Here is a 23,489-nt window from a genome sequence, read left to right as displayed (position 1 = left end):
AAATGAGAGAACAAAAATTGTAAGACTCAGCTAAAGAAAACAAGTTGTATGACTGACTCTAAAACCTTTACTTACCCATTTAAACCTGAACAAGATCTATTGTTCCAAGTCTTGGTAGGTAAAATATTATTACTTTTTTTTTTTTAAATTTTGAAGTGGAAAATATAAGTTACCATTGCACTATATAAAATAAAATATCTCAGGAATTATAAATAAATTAATGAAATGTACATTGTTTCACTCACAGGGACTTTCCCAATCTATGTGTCCAATATTAAAAGAAAATGTGATATGTCACAGGATATTAAAAAAGATCTTTCATTACCTGAATAATTTTTCTGGTTAGTAACATAAGTCAAAACAAAGGACGTACTTGACTGTATCTTGGGGCGACATTCAAAATATACAACTCTCTGGAGTGCATGGGCCTGACCAAGCAGTAGGTCCTTCTGATGAGCTCAGAGTATCAGCTGAGACATCTACATATGATTTCACAACCCAAAGAAACCTTAGTTGACTGGAGGTTTTTCTATTAAATTTCTCTCAGAGGTTATACTTTTCAGTGTAATTCATAGGACTATCAAAGACATTGCAACCAAAGAGATATAACTGGTCAGTTTTGGTCTATCAGCAAAATAGCTATTATTCCAAACTCTTTACCAATCATAATATCACTTTCCCATGAATTCCAACAGAGTGCTATGGAATATTATGTAGAAAATATATTTCTTCATTTATATAACCAAATCAAGCCCTCAGGTTTTTACAAGTTTTTTTACAAGGTTTTTACAAGGTTTTTACAAGTTTTTTTATTATTTTTTATTTTTTAATTCTTTATGAATATGACAGATTTATATGATTAAATTTCAGATTCTATAAGAGCACTTGTTAATTAGGTACAGATTAAACATTCTAATAATTAAAATTGGTGCTCTTATCATTGATAGTTCAACAGAGTTAAAAATTTAAGCAGCCTGCCTTATACCACATTCTCATTTTGTTATTTTTCTAATTTCATAACTCATAATATATTGATTATTCATGATAAAACTATAACTTTTCCCAGCATAGTTTCCTAATTATTTTACTTTCTCATCACAAAATTGTTACACTATTAACTATAATCCGGCAGAGATCACCATGACATAGTAAACAATTGTAATATTGTCCCTCATTTAACTTTTGTGTATACCAAACATTTTTGTATAATTAAGTGCTTCTATATCCACTATAATTTTTTCTTTCCAAGTTGCTATTCTCTTTTCAGCTAGTGTTTCAAGAGTTTGTAGTATTCTGCCTATTATTGCTAATACACTACATATGTGATTCCTAACTTTATTAAAGAGTACAACATATGATATTATCAAGATACGGAAAAATAAACATTCTAATTTTATTAGAAAATACTTACAGTGATACACCTCTATTAGGGGTCTTAATGCTTCATCCAAAATAAATATCACACAAGAATATCCAGGGGTGACTTTTATCTCCTTTCTCTAATTTACATGATCGCTGCACTCAAGTCTGAAAAACAAAAAAAATAAAAAATAATTTAAAAACTTAAATGTGTTTCTACTAAATACAATAGTACAATTTCTATGTAATTTGTAAAACAATAAGAAAATGCTAGATTTCTCCTGAACACAATACATTCTTAATACAGTACTTAATAAATCATGAAGAATTTTAAAAATGCAATTTATAAATGATGCAAATATCATTAGGCCCACAAAAATTATATTAAAATGTACATTAAGCAATGCTAAATATACTTCTTTCAATTCCCCTATAAGTTGAAAAATGAATCTCCACACAGAGAGAACTTAATCACATATATTTCTACAAAAAGTAAGTATATTTAGGATACTAAAGTAGGAAACATATTCTTTTTTGTTTCTACCAATTAAGTGATTATCATAAAACCAACCTAGAATATTTTGGTGAATTAATAAACTAACATTTAGTGCTGAAGCAGTCATAGGGAAGTTAATTTTATCCTGTTATAGCCAATTAGGTTATGCATATTCATAGTATGTTTAACAAAAATAATTTATATTCAAATATTGTAAGAGATTTGTTACAGGAAGTTATAAAAATACATCACATTTTTAAAATGAACTGACTCTGGACCAAAAAAACAACAACAAACAAAACAAAACTAAGCGTGTCTTCAGATCCATTGCTCTTCAATGGGAGAGAAACAGATCTATGTACGAGGGAGATTGCCTAAAGCTTAGCTATGAAGTGAAATTGGCATTAATATAAAGGACTTTGAATGGAAAGGATCTTTAAGGCTATTAGCCTGATTTAAGCTGTTTTAATTATAATAAACTTAGTATCTAGTAATAAATGCTACAAAGTTTCAAGATACAGTTGCTTTAATTAGTAAACAAACAAAAAGTCAGTTTAAGTACTAAAGCTATAACACCTGTACCCCACCTTACAAAGTCGGAATTTGGTGAATTCATTGCATGTGAGCCCTCAAGATTGTCACAAAAAATAATGGCAACAGAATCACCAAACGTGACCCATGTAATTTCACTTACTGTGAGGGGAGACAGCTTAAGGGGTAAGTAACTTGGTAAGAGACTTGCCTCTCCAATCAATCTCTAGCTCTGAATGCGATTTACCAATGTCACTCAGCAGAAGCTCTGACTGATTGGTTACGTTCAGTCTAGTTTTCTGTTTGTTTGTTTTTTCCCCTTCCTGATCATATAATGGTTAATCTTTGCAGTTCAAGAATTTCAAAGGGTCACTTTATGTATTGATAATAATCCTATATAAAAATGTCAAAGTAGAGTTGATCACAGACTCAAGAATTTTATTTTCTTAAGTATTTTCTATTATAACTTCAATTTATTTTTAATCTGTTTACTATTCTGTCTACACACTCTTTTAATGTATGTGTTAGTTCTGTTACATCTCTTTTAAATATCTGATATTCTTTCTAATAATTTCTATATTTATGTTTTCCTATTTTACTTTTTGATACATATTTAAAAACTTATTTAATCATACCCCATGCAATTATTGCAATTTAAAAACTCTATTGCTGCAATTTCTGATGTTTTCATTTTAGAATATTTTTGCACTTTTTTTTTTTTTCCCTCTCAGTACTTCCCCCTATCTCCTTCCTTGGGCTCTGAGTCTCTGATTTTCATTTCTTTCTGTTGCATTATAATCTCTTTTGGAGACCTTGAATTTCTTCATTATGGTCTCACATTTTAGAGTTAATATTTTGCTTAAACATTTATGTGATTATGAACTGTCAGAACTCTTTCCTATACTACCTTGGGTCATTTACCACAGATGTTTTTCATCTCCCTTTTACTGGTGACCCTCCCCACTCTCATTTGTGTTGTAGGTGTGAGGTTTCTAAGTATAGATACAATGTTGCTTTTTCAATTGTTGAATAGGGTCACACAGTGACTGAAATAGTGTGCGTGAGTGCATGTTGGGTGAGCATATATTCTAGAGTCTGTGTGTGTGTTTCTGCAAGAATCTATAATAGCCATTCAAGGTCCTTGACTCAAACATTCTCTCAAAGTTGTTTTGCTGATTGAGCCTATCTTATTGTTTTTGCTTGTTTTGTTTTTCATCTATACAATCAGCATCATGCAGCATCAATCCCTGTAAATCATAGTCAATCAGGCAATATCTGTTGAATCACTGAATGAATGAATGAATGAATGAATGAATGAATGAATGATTTCTGCATTTGATCTAATAAGGATAGCCACTAGTGCCTCCCTACTTCATTGAATAAATTTTGTGCAATTTAACTAACAAGGTAGTTTTGTGGAAATTCGTTTGGCTTGATGACTGAGCAGGTAAGTGCTGGCTTTCAGGGTCTTATGTTTCAGTTTCCATTAAGTTTGGCATTCTATGTTAGCGGGCAAATATTCAAATTCTAGGTGGGTGTATTTACTGATATTTAAGTTGAACCTGCTCAAAGATTTAGTCAGGATCACTGGCATCCAGTGACAGCACTATCAGAAATGTTAATAAGCGTTGTTAGAAAAAGGGCACCATTAATCAAAATTTTGCAAAATTACAATCAATCCCTGACCAATACTGAATTTTTCATCCTGATATTTCAACCCTACTTTGACATGCGTATCAATGGCTTTGTAAGCCTACAGTAGGATGCTGGAAACAACATTTACTTCCAAGGCCCAACAGATAAATTTTATGTAAAATCACTGTACTAATTTTTCTTCAACATCTGAGAGCAACATGTCTGGTCAAGAGAACAATTTTATAATCTACCTGATGACCTGCTGAAGAATACAAAATTATTAATTTGGAATAAAACATTAAAAAAAAAGTGTGGGAGGGAGACAGTGGTTCTTCCATTCAACACTTTGTGTCCTTTCCATTGTATCCTCCTACTCACAACTGATGACTTGTGCACTGGCCCTTTCTTTTAGTTTGTGGGAAACAATCACTGAACGTCTTCATTTCCTTCGGTTGCATTATAATCTTTTTGAAATCTATTTTGCCCTTAGCAAGGAGTCTCATTCTCAGCATCCTCTTCTGTTCTTGGTGGAGATCTTGCTGATCCACAAGAATGGCTGGCAGTAGAATCCAAATGGCCCTGAATTCCTGTGCCACCCACAGCCGAAGTGGCTCTTACAAGTCCATGTGCTGAGAAAGAGTAAGGCTCTCGCTAGTATGTAAACTTCCCACATATGCCATATTTAGAAGATCTGTTTCTCCCTGATAAGTCCAGAGCCCATCTGACACCCCACATAATCTTTACAACATTATTGATTATATTCCCCTTACTGTACTACATACCCCTGTGACTATATTGTGACCAGTAATTTGCTCTTTTTAATCCCTTCACCTTCTCCCCTATCCTTACCCTCTCCTATCTAGCAACCAGCAGTTTTCTTTTTTTTTCTATATCTCTGAGTCTACTTCTGTTTTATTTGTTCATTTATTCTGTTCTTTAGATTCCACATATAAGTGAAATTATATGGTATTTGTCTTTCTCCATCTGACTTATTTCTCTTAGCATAATATTCTCTAAGTCCACCCATTTTGTTGCAAATGGTAAGATTTCATTCTTTTTTATGGTCCAGTAATAATACTCCATTGTATAAATGCACCACAGTTTCTGTGTAGGTGCCTGACCATTGTGCTATACACCTGAAGCTGAAGTTGAATAATATTGAATGCCAACCATAATTAAATAAGTATACACACATATTAATAAATACATACACACACGTGACATTCAGCAATTAGGTATGTAGCACTTTTTCTAGGATGAGTTTGCAAACTTAATGGTTACGGGATGCAGAGTACAGCAGAGGGAAGACAGTCAATGGTATAGGAACAGCTATATGTGATGTCAGAGCGGTAATAGATTGGGGGAGGTTATCACTTTTTGAAGGGTGTAAATGTCTAACTATTGCATTGCTTTGTACACCTGAAACTAATATAATAAAAAAATAGAAGATCTGTTTCCATGTTCAAAAACAAACAAGCCAAAACAAAAATAGAGTAGGCTCTGAATGACATTATTTATAAACCAAATATCTAATCTTAAAACTCTCATGTATTCTTTGATGCTTTCTGTATCTATTACTCAAATTAGGTCTCTTGCACAAGTAATTGTTGAGAGAGTTAATCAAAGAGATTAGTTATTATTTGCCACTAGGTCTACGTTGCCAATCCTTCCCCATTTGATTCACTCAAACAAATTATTTTAAAATGACTTGACCAGATTGTCCAACATTTAGTGTTGCTGGTTACTTAATTTCCATATTTTAGTGTTACTTAATTTCCATATTTTATTCATTTATGGAGTCAAATGGATTAGTAAGTTTTAATATGGCCCAGTGATATTTTTCTGTGTTAAATTTTCTAAATGTAGAATCCATACTTTATTAAGAAATCTATAATTGGTGAAAAACATAGGTATTTTCATAGGGCTTTAAAATTAGAAGCCTCTAAACTATAATACCAGAAATTCTCATGTAAGAAAGAGGACAAATTTCCAGGACATATTTACAAGCTGTCTCTTTGATATGTGGTCCTGGTATATCATCTGCTTGCAAGGCTATTCTCAATGGTATTTAAATTCTCAGAATATTCAACTAAAGCATCTACATTTTGGCTTCATTATATTTTGGTAAGCATGTCTGGGAACCAAGCCACCACTAAAAACACAAAACAAAAATAATGATAAGAAATGAACACCTCATTCTGGCTGCCAATTTGGGATTAAATATGCAGAGAACAGTGTCCATTACCCACTTAGCATCCTACTCCGGACTCATGGGAAGTCATTGCTACCTTGAAAAGTATCTGCTTCATTCTCACACACTGAAATCCAAAGCAAGAACCACTAAACATTTGGCTAAAAGAGCACATACAAGTTTGCATGATAATAACAATGACAAAATAATAGGAACTAACATCTATTAATTGGTCAAACACATGTCAGGTCAACATTTTAGTTCACATATGAAATAAGAAGTGCCATCATTATAATATCACCTTCATAATGAATGTTAGGAAAATCAGGTTAAGAAATATTGACTGATTTTCTAAAAATCATGTTCCTGGCTAGTAAAGAGTCAAACCAGTTTAATAACAATGTTAATCCCATATTCTTTCCATTAAACTTTGCTATTTTATGACTGAACTATTTATGACCGAAAATGAGAAGTTGTCAATCAATTGAGTAAGGAATACATGATATGTAAGACATTACAGACAATACTTCAAATTTAAAAATATAATGGACAGACGTGATGGATTTTTACATAATAAGAAAAAATAATGAATAAAGAGATAAGGATCAGATCCTCTGAAGTATCATCTTCACGTTACATTAAATAATAAGGATGTGAATGTCAACAGGCTGAAATGCTGATTTCTGAGTTAAATCATTATAGAACATATACGGGAAATAAAAATTAAATATTTATGTGACTCTCAGAAAAATAGATATGCTTCAAATACAACCTGTATTTTTGAGGTTTCTACAAACATGAAGGAATACACAAACACACACACACACACAGACACACACCACGTATATACATTAAAAATTCCTGATTTTCCAAGAGTAAATATTAAGGAAGATTTAAAACAAAATTTAACCATATAAAAATGTTTATACATTGAGTAATTTAAATCAATATTTAAGTAAGATGATTCTATCCAATCCTATGTTATCCATGTTAACATAAATAAATTAATTTCTAATTAGCACTGCACTAATTCACATCAGGTAAATTCATATTATGGCCAGGAAATATTTGTAGCATATCAGATTTATTCTTTCAAAGTAAACCAAATTAATGGCATATACTATGTCAATATGCATAAAGAAAGTGGGTAGGCTGGTGTATACTGAATTATGAATAATTTCAATAAATTCAAACTATACACATCGTTTCCACATCACTCTCTCTCAATAACATTTCTATATAGAATAGAATATTGTACATAACCATTAATTACAATTAATTTCACATGAAAATTGTTAGCTTTTTGTTGCTACAGTTTCTTGTCTGTTTGTATGTTTACTTTAAATTTTCAGATTTCTTTAAGCTACTAAAGAAAGTCTGGCTCTCACAAAATCCAGTATGTCAATCAATGATCTAGAGATTTCCTGGCAAAATTCAGACGCTTTAGCAAGAGAAACATAAAAAAATCTGCCTGTTTCTGTAGGGCAAAATCAAGCAATAGGCTAAAAAGTTAGAAGAATGTACAAATGATAACCTTAAGAAGTATGTCACCTCCTTATCAAGTTTTAAAGGTAATCATTACTTAATCAAGTGATTTTTTTAAAAACAGATCTATTCTGTATAGCAGTTTTAACATGTAAGATTTATTCTAATCTTTTTTTTTAGGTCCATAATTGATAAAACCTTCATAAGAGGGGGAAAAAAAAATATGACATTTTAATAATCCAAATAAGCACAAAAGATCTGTTTTCAAAGGTTAGTCTGGAAAGATGCCGCACTGACAAGATTTAGAATGAGGGATAAAGGCCAAATGCACATTGGTCCAAAATGATAAAGATGTCAAAATGTTGAATTGGTTGAATAATTATTATTTTTCATCAGTAATTTTACAAATTATACCCAGTGGTGCTGACTAGAAAATTATAGAAACGCTTGAGGGAAAAGAACATTTTTGTGTAGTATGTTTACTATTTTGAACCCTTCTATGGTTTTTCGTTTGTACAGTAACTAGGATTGAATAAGAAAAGTGTGTAACTTGTGATTTTCAAGAATTTGGGATATTTTTTCAATTTTCAGGCAGTTTCACAGGATCTATATTTTACTTTCTGGCAACTATGCCAGAAAGTTTGCTGGACAATGTTTTAATATTTTTCATTAAAGTTTTGTGACTTCAAGTAATTGCTCCAAAAGCATTGTTTGAAAACGATAGTTTCTAAGCATTAGTTCATGCAGTGTTAAAATTTTCACATTCCATATTGAGCTTTGGATATTGTACAGCTAATTAAACAGTTTTGATTGATTTTTCAATCATTTACTTTCAGAAGGAAACACAAATATTTATTTCATTTTCATTAAATGATATAGATATTTATGTTACTATATTTTCACTCAGATTATGTATTTATTTCACATTTAATAAAATGCTCTTTCACAAATATTTGAAAAATAATTAAAAAGTACATCACATCAGGAATAAAGTAGTGTTTGCAATTTTTGTCAGTTTTTCACACAGAAAAGTTTAAATGACCTTTGCACATTAAAATGTGCAAATGATAAATATTTATGTTGACCATTTAATTGAACAGTGCAGCACTCATATTCACTATTTACCTTTTAATTTTAAACGTAATAATACAAAATTAGACAGTGTTGTTTCCTATTTGAATATTCATAGGCATTATCATCCCTTTCAACCTGAGAACACTTCTGTACAATTCGAGAAAGCTATTCCCTTGCTTAGAACAATCATTGGTTTTAAAAGTTACTAGACATTACTGGATGATCTTTATTTTTAATTGTATAGATAACACTAGTATTATAATCTGAGTTTAATTAACCCTTTTCTCTAGTATGGATTGCTTGCAAATCTTCTTAACCAAATGTTAGGAATCTTAATTTTCATTCATTTTATAATTTAAATATTTTATTTGTTTTTTAACACTTTGCTTTTTGTCATTTTTTAAAAACTAGTTCATGTGTTTCTGAAATGATGGGGAAGTTGTAAGAATAAAATGACAATTACAATGAAAACATTTGTATTTATAACCCTTTAAAATATAAAAAAAAGTGTCAGAAAATTATTCATACAAAAATATAAAAAGCAGAGAAATATACATTCAATGATATTGCAATCCAATTGGGAGAGGGATTGGAGCATCACACAGCTAGATTTTCTCTCAAACAACTCAAATCAAGCACTGTTCTCTTACACAACCCTCACAAAACACAGATTAAGATCAAGAAGTCTACATGGTGATGGAAGGAGAACTGACTCTGGGCACACAATGTGATATATAGATGATGTATTATAGAAATGTACATTTGAAGCCTGTGTAATTTCACTAACCATTGCCACCCAAATAAGTTTAATAAAATTTTAAAAAGTCTATCCTCACTGTTAAATCCTGTGATCAATCCTGAGTCATCATCTGACATAACTTGTAGCCAGTATTTGACCCAGCGGATCAATCCTTCCTGAATCCCGCCTGAATGGTTTCTTCCCTTGACTATAGAGTCACAGTCCCTCTCAACTGCTCCTCACTCCAGCCACTCCTTTCATTCCCTTTGCTGGTTCCTCCACATCTCCACCTAGATCTAAGGCCTGAACTTGGAGTGTTCAAGAAATCACCCTTGACTTCTTCTGTCCCCTTTTCACCCTCTGTCTAGAGCTAATATGGTAACACTATCCACACGTGGCTGCTTAAGTATAAATTTAAATTAATTCAAATCAAATAAAATTAAGAATATAGACACCCAGTCCACAACTTGTTTATTCCAGTCTTTCTTTAATCTTCTACAACCCATTTGAACTCTACATTAAGAATATATCCAGAGTCCTGTCACTTTTTATCACTTCCTTGGTACAAGCCACCATTGTCTTCTGCCTGGATTACTACAGTAGCCTCCTGGAGATATTAAGAGATGCTTCTGTCCTTGTCTGTGAGTCCATTATGAAGCCATGTCAAAAGTAGGTTGGATCATGACACCCTTTTGCTAAATCCATCCAGTGTCCCCCAATCTCCCTTACAATGGCCTCGTAGAGCTCCCTTTATTTGGCCTACTCTACCTCTCATTCGCATCTGTCTGCTTAATGTACCTAAACCAGGACAAACACATGTCTGCCTCAGCACCTTACACTTGCTTCTTGCTTTTTCTAGGACTCGCTTTCCACAATCTTTGCTACTCCCACCTTCATGTCGTTACTCTTGTCTCTGCTCAAATATTCCTCTCTGAGACCTAATCACATTATATAACACAATCTTTCTCTCACGCATCTCTCACCCTGCTTTATACTTTGAACAAAGGGATTCCCTCCCTCATTACTCTGATTTATACTTTGATAACTTTATAAATATATTCTCTCACATATCACAGACAATTATATTAATAATCTTTGTAAAAATCAACCATTCAATTTTATGATGTGCCTTTTCACACAACAAAATACAACATGGCCATCATTCCAAGTTAACAAAGTTTGAGATATATAATTTAATTAATAATCTCATGATTGTTTATACATGTATATTCCATTATATAATGATACTACATATTTTTCTGATTTATGAGTATTTAAAACAACAGTGCGATGAACACCCTTGTGTGTGTGTGTATATATATATATGTATATATATGTGTGTGTGTGTATATATATATATATATATATATATATATATATATATTTGATCATCAATCTAATACTTTATCCATTTCAAATGCATGTAATAGAACTGATGTAACAAGTGGTATGCACAGGTCTATTTGGATAAAGTATTACGACATTCTACCTTCCTAATCTACTTGAAATACAACCTTATATTTGAAATCATTACTAATTAGAATATATTTTTATTTACTGTTGTTGAGGTTCAATCTTTTAGCTTCTTCTCCTTCTCCTTCTCCTTCTCTTTCTCCTTCTCCTTCTCCCTCTCCTTCTTCTTCTTCAACATCTTACCCCATACACTATTCTCTGCCCATTTTTCTAATAAGTTTTGGACATTTTTTCATTGCTTTACAAGAGCTGCATGTACATTTAGGTCTATTAACACTTTTTTGTTATATACACACATATACATATGTCTCTGTTTACATATAGATACACATATATATGCAGTACATCCACACATATATAATTTCATGGTTTTCAAATGTATTTATGGTGTGTACTATTTTTTTTCCCCATTCAGAAGTTTTACATGTTAACAGTCAAATCCATTGCTTTAAGTTTATAATTTCTGAATTTTGTTATAATCATTATGTTTTCTTTGGATATTTACCTAAATTTTCTCTATGTATATGCATTCTAGTTTATAAAGAATATAAACACAGCATGTATTTAACTACTCAAGCTCTTTGCAATTAAATTATAAGCTGGAGACTCAAATTTGTGTTCTTTCCCTGCCCCTTTCTCCCAGTGAATACACAATTGATTTGTAGCCATCATATCTTGAATTTAAAAATCTCTCCGAATGCCAGAGACAGTTTCTTGGGCTTCCAGTGTTTTTTGTGTTGTTTTTTTTTCCTACTACTTTGTTGCTCCACTCCCATTTTCAGATTTTTCCTTACGGTTCTTAAATGTTAACTTTTCCAAGACAGAAATTCTCAGTTTGCATGTATAGACTGAGGCTGATATGATCCCATACTGGGTTGAGGGAAGACTTGTGAAATTACACATGTTCTTTTATTTTTGACATCCATATTTTTTTAGGTACAATTCTGTGAAGTTTTGAAATACTGACGTTTGAAAATACTGATCTCCAGCGGCCTATTACTTCGTACCTGAGTAAATTAGAGTTCAACAATATGGTTCATATTTAAAAATTAAAACATTAAAAAGTTCCATTGCTGTGTTATGATATGCCATGCAAATAAGTCTAAATACATTTTATTACTCTAGTTGTCTTAAAATATTTAAAATCATCTCAAAAGAATATTATATAACTATTGCAAAAGATAATCATGTAAGGTCCTTATATATTAAAATTCGAATTTAAATAGTAGAATCCAAAATTGCATTTGCATTATAAGTGAACACACATAAGGAATATGTGTAAATAAGACAATGAATAATGATATATGGAAATAAGAAAATTAAGTTACTAAAACAGTGGAAAATGACTTTTTTCTGCCATTTTTATTATTTCTTTTAATATTAAATTGTTATTTGTACAATAACAATATTTGAAAGATTATTCTTACAAATGGATGTCCAAAAGACTTTGGCTTTGGGTGTTTGCTCCTTTGACTTTGCTGATTACACTTCTAAATCTACTATTTACACACACACACACATACACACACACACAAGTACACACACACTAAATATAATAATGATTTACACCAGAAGAAACCACTGAAATTAATAGGTACCATCTCTACTCAAGCTCACTGACATGTACAGATGCCCACAGAGAAATGTGTAAAACGACATCAGATTGTTAGCTCAAATACTCATCATGCCTCTTTTATACTGGAAATGTATTTTAAGTTGGTACATATCTAATTAAATCCATAAGACAGGCTTAATTAAGGCTATTTGAATTTTTCTATTCTGCTAATTTTGCATCTGTCCATAAGACCAAAATAATAGTTTAGTGGCAATGTTGTATTAACACTGAAGATATATATATATATATGTATTTATGTATATATTCCAGTTTAAATATTGAATTGTGTATTTCAATTTAAGAGTTCATCTAAAATAAGCAAGGTTCTGTGTTTCTGGAAATTGTTATGTGGGTATCATATATAAAGTTCATTATCAAATTTTAAAATATATTACATAAATATCATAGAAATCATACAACCAAGGTAAAGTAATATAAAATAATAATATGAAGTAATATAATAGTAATATAAAGTAATAATCTAGGCCTTCTTGTTAAAATATTGCTATTTCTATTATCCCTGTAAGCCTTCATATCCTAATAAACACATTTGATTTATTGTACTAATAAAGTCATTTTTTGTCTTAGCAGTTCAATCCATACTATAATAACTATCAAGACTGTAACCTTTAATATTACATATTTCACAAAATCAGAATCCACTTTCCACCTGAAACTTTGCTCATGACAATATTTTATTGGGGAGAAAAAATCTCTGTAGTAAAAATTCATTTAATAATGACGTATCTTCTCGTGATTTTTATTTCTTCAAAGTTTTAAACTTCCTATATCCCAAAGGATAATCTTCAGACATAGAAACAGAATGTTACTATGTAGTGAAATATTTCAGAATATATTTCATGCATTTTCAAACTTGACTACACAGGGATAAGTGATCATACAATCACTTGATATCAAACTGTGCCTGTTCATTATTATATACATAGTTACAACAACCTCAGCAAAGCTGCAATAGCTTTAGGTAAGGACATTCATTCAGGATGAAAAACTGTCAGCTGCAAAATGGAGGGTTTCATTTGGAATATCATAGATTGTAAATACACCAATACATTACTACATTTTCTCAATTCTAAAACCAATATTTCTTCACATTTTAACATTTCTTAAATTAGGATGCATCCCACAATGGATTTTAAAAGAAACTTGCCAGCCATTTCTGTTTTTCCCCAGGAAAGCTGATGTTAAATCGATGGTACCTTTTACAGATATTGACATCTTAGAATTGAGGAAATAGAGTTTAAGCTGTGGCTCTCATAATGGCTGATGCTAGCAATAGTGTAAAGCAATATATCATCTCTACTCCCATTAATTATTTTATTTTTCTGGAATGTGTCCATTTTATGGATAGTTAAAAAATGTCCAATATTGGTTCTGAATAATTCCTTTTCATTAGGAATTATTTATAAAGCCCTACCTCTTTCCTGAACTGTAGCTTAGGAAAGGTTATGAAAATAATTACCTTCCAATGAAAATGGTATCTTAATGTAAAGTATCTAAATAAAAATTAACCAATATTGCATATCAAACTGCTTTAAGAATGGGCTGCCCCAGAACCTTATCTATTTTATTTTTAATCATTTAAATTCAAAGCTTGTAATATTTCTTGTTTTTACTTTCAAATTTGGATTTAGTGTTGAAAGGTAAATAGTAGCTTATTAAATCTTAAATATAAATTATGTGAAATATATCACATTTAGCCTCAAATCCATTGCACAAAGAAAACAGTACAATATTAATAGTGATGTGTCAGTTAGGTGTTAGAATTAACTTGAAAGAATCATTAAAGGAAAGAGACTCCTAAGTGTAACTGAAAAATAGATGGGGAAATATCCATAGGTGAGACAATACGCTATACTAACTATAACTTTTTAAAAAGTAAACCAACCAAAATGTCACTGAAATAGCTGTAATCTTATTCACCAAATATTTATCACTAAACCAATTGTTCAGTTATAATGCTTTTGCTGTTTAACTCCATTTAGGACTTTTAAAATGCATCAATGTGGCTTACCAATAATTTGAATGGGCCAGTTGTGTTGGATGACATTTAATTTATGAAGTTTACCATACCCAAAGTAGACATACCCAAGTAGTCCTTATCTTATGTTGTCTGTTTCTTTACCTCTGTGCGAGCATTGGAAGGATATGGACAAGAAGTTTGCTTTGTGAGCCAGTTTTTCTACGCAATATCATGAATTTACAAATTCGAGAAATCAACACTAACTTAAAATCTCATAAAATTAATAGCAGAGTTTTAGTATACTACTCTGAAATTTTCCATGCCACAAATTCAACAAACATAACTATTCCTTCTAAATTTTCATTACAGCTGAATGATTGTTGCCATTATGTCAGCAGTGACATATGACTGTGGTGTATCCCAGCCTCCTACGCTGCCGCTTCTTGCTGTAATACTTGTGGAAATGCATGTAACACACTGCTTTTCACTAGAACCTTTTGGTTTTATCATTGTTGCATTTCAAACAATAGTTGTATGAGGACACAACTGCAAATCTCAAATTCAGAGAAAACGTCTGCATTATTTTCTTCATGTAGAGAAACTGAATAGTGGCTTTTGTTGTGAATTTATTTTATCATGCCTCTTTACTTTAGCAGTGGAAACACACAATATGTCAGAGATGGAAATAAAAATGTAACATTTTCAGTTCCCACACCCAGTAGGCTGAATTATGTTTTTCTCTCTATATAAGTTCTGATATTTTCTGGAAGAGTTGAGACAAAATATTTTATTTTAACCAAGGAGCTATTAAAACTACATTTAAATATTTTAGAGAACCTAGATGTCGTAATTTCCAAAAGAGTTCATACAGTCTATTGAAAGATTGTGCAGTGAATATAAATGGTATGAATCCTTCTGATTTGAATGGGGCTAAAATGGAAGCCAGAGGACAGTTAGAAAAAAAAATGATGCCTTTCTTTCAGAATATTGGTACTAGTACTAGGAAAAGCACTATAAAAAATAAAATAAAAAAGCAAGCCAGTAGTGGCAGAGAGAAACTAGATATTATAAGGGAAAAATAAATTATATGTGCATAAAAATCATAACATATAATGGGGTAAATCTAATGGAATAGTTTGTTTTTATAATTAACATGTTTATTGAAAGCACTATATTCAAACAATATTCTAGGTGACTAGTTGTTTACTATGGTATATAAGACATAGCTCTGTTTTCTAGGTGTTTATTCTCTTAGGGTAAAAAACAAGCAAAATATGTATACGTGTAACTCCAATATGAAGTATTTTTTAGAGAGTAGGTTTAAATTTTTCGTATTTGTTGAATTTGGGTGCAAACAAAACTCAGCTATAAAATTCTTCATAATTACACGAGGGCTACATGATTCTTCTTTCACATAAAATAAATGTTCCTCTACTATGTCAGCCCTCATTACTTTCTTTTCTAATATTTTTGAAATCCTGTATCCTCCCCTGCTGTGTCTGACAGCCTGATAAAATAATGCTCTATAGTAACTGACTTCAGTTTTTCGCTATTGACAGCAAAACCAACACTGTCTATCACGTGTACACGGCTTTCAAGTCTACAATCTGAAGGCCATAACACATGCCTTTCTGTGGCGTCTTCATACATCTTCCTTTAAAACTAACCTTGGTATATAAGTGAAATTTATTTACAAGTACCATATATTACAAAATTCATCATATCCTGTTTATTTTACTTGAATCCTATCTTTTAGTAAGCTATAAATGATAAAGAATAGCAGCAGCAACCGAACAGTGGTATCCACATTTTTACCCACTAATCTTAGCACAGATCCAATATAATTTGGACCTTGTGAGATTGGAAATATGATATAAAGATGAAATATGACCACTCTTGAGATATCAAGGAATGAAACATGGCACACGCCCTATGCTTATGATCAGGGAAGGAAATCCAGTTGCATGTTTTGGAACATGTAAGATTTGTTGCCAAGTATGTACCGCAATAGGCATTTGATAAATACTGAGCTGATTGGTACCTGGCATGCAAAAAGGACAGCCAATTGACAGGACCACCTTAAAACACAAATATAAGTACGTTCTGTTCTCTACTGAAACAGGAAGTGAGCAGTGGTTCTAGCAATAGTCCTTTGAAGTAGTCATAATGGAAAAGAAAGAACTTCTAGAACAGTCTCTGATGCCTTTGTTTCCTTCAGCCATGGATGACAGGTTGAGTGAGGTAGCAACAGTGTAGAAGCATTTCAAGAGTAACAGCACTCTTGATCAGTCTTTTTTCTTTTGATTCTATCAGGAGTGACTTTGCAGACACACATAAATCAAAGTACACCAGGGAACCCTTGTTCACCAGGAATGTTGAGAGCTCCTGGGGTGACACACTGTGGAACACTTGCTCCAACTCAGACTGCTTCCATCTCATAGAGAGATTAATCTCCTGACATCTGACAGAGCACCCTGCAATAATATCTGGCAATCCCCAGTGTGGCTGTATCAGCAGCTCCAGGATGAAGTTCTCTGAACTCTCTGGAGCTCTGAGTCTTGCTTTTACTTAAAAAGGCCTATTTCAGTACTTTGAAAGATCTAAGTGGCATAAACTCTCATCTTTTAGAAATTCAAACCACTCCTCTTTACCTTTAAGGACAAAACTTCCCTTATGACTATGTTCCTTATGTCTTTTAAACCTGTTTCCTTTTGTGCTAGAATCTGTCCAATAAAATAAAGCTAATGTCTAATCTAGGTAGTCTCAGGAAGGACTGTAGATAAGGTTATCTTCCAGTATAATTTGAATGACCTTATCAAAATCTAAACTAGACCACTGTAGCCAACGGATTCTCACTCAATAGTTTACTTGGAGATAAGAGAAAGTATTCACAAGAACTATCTTGTCTAATCCCTTAATTAACAAATATTAACAAACACACTAAAAGACTGACATGATATTTTAAAGCATTTTATTAAATATAAGGCACTTAGTAAAATCTCTAGTTTTTTCTTTTTATCTGAATGAGCCTAATTGTATTGCATGATAGACCTAAATTTTATTTGCTGTTGTTTTAGTGGAAGCAGAAAGGGTTGTACTCATATTACTTTAATGCAGAAGGCTTTTACGTAAATCACTTACAGATTTTATTCTTATTTTAAATTTTGTACTTCTCTAGAAATACAATTTACAATAAAACCGAAAGCTAATGTCATATTTTCTAGTCATTTTAAACTATAACCTTTTGTTATAATGATTACATTAAAATACCTCTTGATTGCATTAAAATTACATTTTTGAAGATGCTCATGTTCCTCTTTAGAAAGAAAAAAATAGCATATAGATATATATATGTGCTTTAAGGAGGATAACTAAATTTTAGGTTTAAAATATTATTTTAAGACTCTCTTAACTATTCCATCTCCTTTAATTTACTGAGTGAGAATGTTGGGGCCCAGATAATATCAGTGACATGTCCAGTGTGACACTGGACCTTCGTATACAAACTGTTATCAATCCTGGTCTACTGACAGTCCTGTTTTAAATGTTTCATATACAAAAGAGGCATTTATTTTATAAGCTTAAAACCTGCGATCATATTGTGCAAACATCTGATTAACGTTAAGTAAATGTGTTCCCTGTACTGCTGTTTCCTTTGGAGAAAAGCAAAAGCAAGAGACCTCTTACTTCCCATACAGACTGCCAACACCGGTCAAATCAGTGGGACCCGAATTCCTGGGTTTTGTTTGACATTTCCTACACTGATTTTCATGCAGTTTAGTTTTCTTTCATGTGTTCTACTTAGAAATGGCTTTTACTGAAGTTTTCAATCCCTGACTACAAATTATAATAATCACTTTGATGATATGTTTTATTGTTAGCATTTTTATGTCCACATAAAATAGAACTAATATTACAGAAAATATGCAAATATTTTATCCAAATTACTGACGAAAATGATAAACTAAGCCGGTCCCTACACCACTCTATATCTTGCTAGGAGTGCCATGCCAGAAAATTCATACATAACACTTTGGAGATAGCTCCACAGTCAATAATATTTTTACTTTAATCCACTGCCAAGGCTTATTTTGCCTTAGGAGACATCAGGTCACAGAGTCATGATAAAAATCTTAACTAGTGTCTATATTGTCTCCCGGTAAAGAGGATGTTTCTGTATGGAAAACAAGAAAATGCAAAGAATGACATTGAGTACAGAACTGAAAAGGAATCCGTCATCCTGATGACCAGAGATGTGGAGTCTTAAGTTGAAAGTGGATAGACATATGAATAAGATGAAGACCCATTTTGATATCCTGTATATCAGTGTTTCTTAATCACTTGGGGTCTTGAGTCTCTTTGAGAATATCATATAACAGCATGTGTCCATTACCTAAATTGAAAATAATCCTCAACCTAGATTTTTTACTTATTTATTTTATTGCATTTAGAAAGCTATTTCTTCACATAAACAGAATTCATAATATAATCTTTATAAGTAATTATGCTTTTCTCTTTTAATTTTTTCGTACAATTATTTGCTTCTTCTTAAAAAAGGGAATTGTTCTAAATTTTGCAAGTAAAACCAAAAAAACCCCACAAATTTTATTTCTGAACAAAAGTGATTTTCTGTGAGATCCTGCATTTTTTTTCTTGAAAATAAAGCTGACCTGTTCAAGTTTTAGACTTAGTCTTGATAAAATATACGCCATCTCTGGCATTCATACATATAATACTTTTTCTTATAAAAGCAATAGAGCTACATAATAGTTCCCCTAATCTCACTCACCAGAGACAACCATTATTAAAGTTTTGGTTTATCATGACAAATCTTTCTCTAAGAACCGAAAAACCTACATGAGTATATTTACACATAGTTATTATAACTGGTGTTTTTAAATAAAGCTGGAATCATATTCTTCGATAGTACTATAATGTCATCAGTTTCTTATAACAATATCATCTGATCATTTATGACTTTCATTTGTATATGTGTTAAAAAACCCTGACTATAATATCCATGTAATTGAAATATATATATATATATACACACATATATATGTATATATATTAAATATATTTATTTAATGTGGTTTATTAAACCACATTTAATATATATGTGGTTTAATATTAAACCACATATATATTAAATGTGGTTTAATAAACCACATTAAATAAATATATTTAATATATATACATATATATATATATATATATATATATATATATATATGTATATATGTATATATATAAAACCACAAAACTGGAATTCCCACTACATGCACTGATGGAGAAACAGAGCCTTGTGTCAGAGGACTACATGTCTCTGGACTCTGTGCCCCATTATTTTCTTTGTCCTCAATTCAAGAAGATTATCTTCAGCAAGTTCTTCCTCACTGTTCCTTTTTGTGTCAGTAAGAAAGGATTATGAATGTGTATTTCATATTTAAGGTCACCTAATAATTTACTTTCAGAATTATTTGCAGTGCTTTAAGGTGTTTGTAGAGTCTGCAAGTGATAAACCAACACGTCCACCAACTTTGATCCTGACCTACAAGAGGCTTAACTTTTCTAGCACTAGGACATTTGAACTGACATCTGTCTGATCTCTTCTCGAACAATGTCAGTTTGGCCAGAGAAAACACATCATATGTGTTTTCATCATCACTATAATAATGACCATACATCCTTATTGGTGATTTTACCTTATTATTTATCCAAATAACCCAAGCATTATTCAGTCCAATTAATTTTCCTTAAAATTGCCTGAGAATTATGCTGTAGCTTTTTTTTCTTAAAAAAATAATTTTGAATTTAATTCAAAAATAATTGCTTGAATTTCCACCAGGTGCTCCAAGTTGTTTTCTTGAAAGTATTAGATATTCTATTACACATTTGTTTCTTAGCAAGTTTTAGAAGGTCCTAACATTAAGTATGTTGACAAATTTCTGTGCAGAAAAAAAAATACGCTTTCAAGAATTTTTGTCAGAATCTCAGATGACAAAGCAGTTCATGAAAAATCATGATTCAGGGCTGAGGATTCTTTCTTTATCAAATAACCAAAATCAGAGATGGTGTCAAGCCTGCAATGGTTTTCACTGTACATGACAATCTGAGATTTTTCTTTGAATTTAGGTTTTCATCAGTAAGTAACATTTCTGTTAAAAAAAAAAAAAAAAATCAATGATCCCTGAAGTTTCCAAAATGAGCTCCACCCAAATTAATCTTCATTGATTATATCAGTATGTACGCAACTGATAGATGTTGTTAGTTCTTTCATATAATTGTCAAAAGGAAATTGTATAGCTTTAATTTATCTTTAATATTCAAAATACTAGATGAAATGCTACTGAGATGGAATGCACGTTATAATGTGAAGGAGGCTTTTTCCTCCCTCCTTTCCCAATTCCTTTATCAGTCTCACTCCCAAGGATCAGGGAGCTGAGTTGTTTCCAGGGCACCAAGAAACCAAAATATCTCAAATTTATTGTGTTTAAAATAATTGTTAATGCAATAAGCAACCCTGTATGATACATAATGATATGTATTTTGTTATGGAAAATTGACATCAAAACAATAAGGTGCTAGTCATTTTAGATCTAGTATTTTTCTCATAATAAAGTATACACCTTTCAATGTACTTTTTAATTAAACTTTTTTTTTCTATTTTGAGATCATTAAAAACTCACATGGAGTTACAAGATATAATACAGAGAGATCTTATGAACTTTCCCCCGTTTCCCCCAATGGTAACATCTGGCAAAATACAGTGCACTATTAGAACCAGGGTATCGACCTTGATACTGTCAGTCAAGATACACATAGAACCTTTTAGTCACATGGATCCCTTAAGTTGCCTTTTATTACAAACCTCCTTCCCTGTCCCACCCCTCATTCCTGAGAGCTGGCAACCACTACTCTGCTCTTGATTACTATAATAGTATTATTTTTAAAATGTTATACAATAGAATCATATCATATAACTTTTTGGAATGGGTTTTTTTCATTGAAATTTCCTGGAGACTCACCAAGTTGTTATGCTTTAACAGTTTGTTCCTTTTTAACTGCTGAATAGTGTTCAAGGCAAATGAGTAAACCACAGTTTATTTAACCATACACCTGATGAGGATGTCTCCATCACTTCTAGTTTGTGCTGTTACAAATAATGTAGCTGTGAATACATATGTACACATTTTTGGCTGAACAGTATCATTTCTCTGAGACAATGCATTTTTGTGATGGATACATGTCAGAAATCTCCTTAGGATTCGCTGAGTTAATATTTCCTTTGATATCACTTTTTCCATGAAAAAAGAAAAACAATGTAGCTTTTGTGTCCTTCCTTACCAGTGAAGAAAACAACAACACAAACTTATCACTGAGGATTCTTAGTTACAAACACAGAACACTGACTTTCCCTGACTAAAACAGAATGGAAATATATTGGAATATTTTAGAGTAGTTCCCAGAATCAGCAGATAGAGGATCTGGGTTGCCAAAAAGGGCAGGACCAAAAAAGCCAGGCATATCCAGGACCACAGTAAATCTAGCAGAAGAAACATGACAAAGACACTACTTTCACCACCTGATGACAGTGGACTCTGCTTCAGACACAGCTGCCCAGGATTCTGCAAACCCCTGGACAGAGGTAATGACACCACTGCTCTTCTTGCAAATTAGATTATGCTATCGACACCTCCACAACTGCCAAAGTGAATCTCTCATTATCACTAGTGCACAGCTATATACATAGACCAAATATCCTACAAAAGGTCCCCCAAAATCTACAATCCCAAAATAGTACATAGAATTTATGGCATTTTTTTCTGATAAGCAATTGAATTGATGACTTTAAACTTAAGGTCATTTTACTGAAAAAGTATCTTTAGATTGATGAAAAATATATTGAGCATAGTATATGAAAATGTAATTTACTTACTGCTTAAAATAAATTCATTTTATAATATAAAAAAGATAATGGGGAAAAGATAATGTGGAGAAACTGGAACTCTCATGCACTGCTGGAAGAAATGTAAAAGAGTGCAACAACTTTAAAGAGTAGCCTGGCAGTACCTCACATGGTAAAGCACAGAGTACCACATGACACAGCAATTACATACCTAGCTAAAGTGCCAAGGAATGAAAACATGTTGACACAAAAACGTGTACATGAATGCATTATTCAAAAGAGCTGAAAAACAGAAACAAAAAAGATGTCCACTGACTGATAAATGGATAAAACCAGTATGACATATCCATGCAATAAAATATTTATCCCTCTCCCCAAAAAAGAATGAAAATGAAGTACTGATACATGCAACCACATGGGTACATATTAAAAAATATAATGTGAAACAAATCCATATATTGTATGGTTCTATTTATACGAAATGTCCAGAACAGGAAAATCTATCAAAAACAGATCAGTGTTTGCCCATGGCTGAGGTAGGGAGGGTGCATATGGGAAGTGAAATTAGATTATGATGATGGTTGGACAACTCTTTAAATCTACTAAAAACCAATGAATTGTACATTTTAAATGGCTGCAATGTATGGTATGTAAATCATATAGCAATAAAAGCTTTTAACACCAATAAAAATAAGTACACTCTGTTTTCCGACTTTTTGAACACACTATATATTTCCTCTCTATACATTACTACACATGTCAATAAACAGATATAGCTATGGATATTTGTATATTTAGTCTCATTTTTTAAACAGGCCATCTTATTAGCCACAAAGATTGTAACAAGACATCAACCAGGCCATCATAACATTTTGAAAGTTTCAGAAAGTGATTTATCCACATGTCCTTAGGTTCCCTTTCCTCTCATCTCCTCCATGAACTGTTCCACCAATTACGTGCATGGCCTTTATGTTTTTAAAATGATGATTAGCCAATCTTCA

The 23,489-nt window shown here is 31.8% G+C and overlaps 1 protein-coding gene across 13 annotated transcripts in view; it reads right to left on the bottom strand.

The window, feature by feature from the left end:
* The window catches only part of TENM3 (teneurin transmembrane protein 3), a 2,441,918-nt gene that overhangs the window by 2,363,782 nt on the left and 54,647 nt on the right, over nucleotides 1–23,489 (bottom strand). For all 13 annotated transcript variants that reach the window (XM_088793202.1, XM_088793205.1, XM_088793208.1 and 10 more), the window contains exon 2: nucleotides 1,412–1,527. The gene's annotated coding sequence lies outside the window, so the exon portion shown is untranslated. The remainder of the gene's footprint in view (nucleotides 1–1,411; nucleotides 1,528–23,489) is intronic.

Source organism: Rhinolophus sinicus, chromosome 16 (genome assembly GCF_057876585.1).
Source record: "Rhinolophus sinicus isolate RSI-liver-muscle chromosome 16, RSI-T2T, whole genome shotgun sequence".
Taxonomy (NCBI): Eukaryota; Metazoa; Chordata; class Mammalia; order Chiroptera; family Rhinolophidae; genus Rhinolophus; species Rhinolophus sinicus.
Note: the sequence above shows the minus strand (reverse complement) of the source record. Positions and strands in the feature narration are given on the sequence as shown.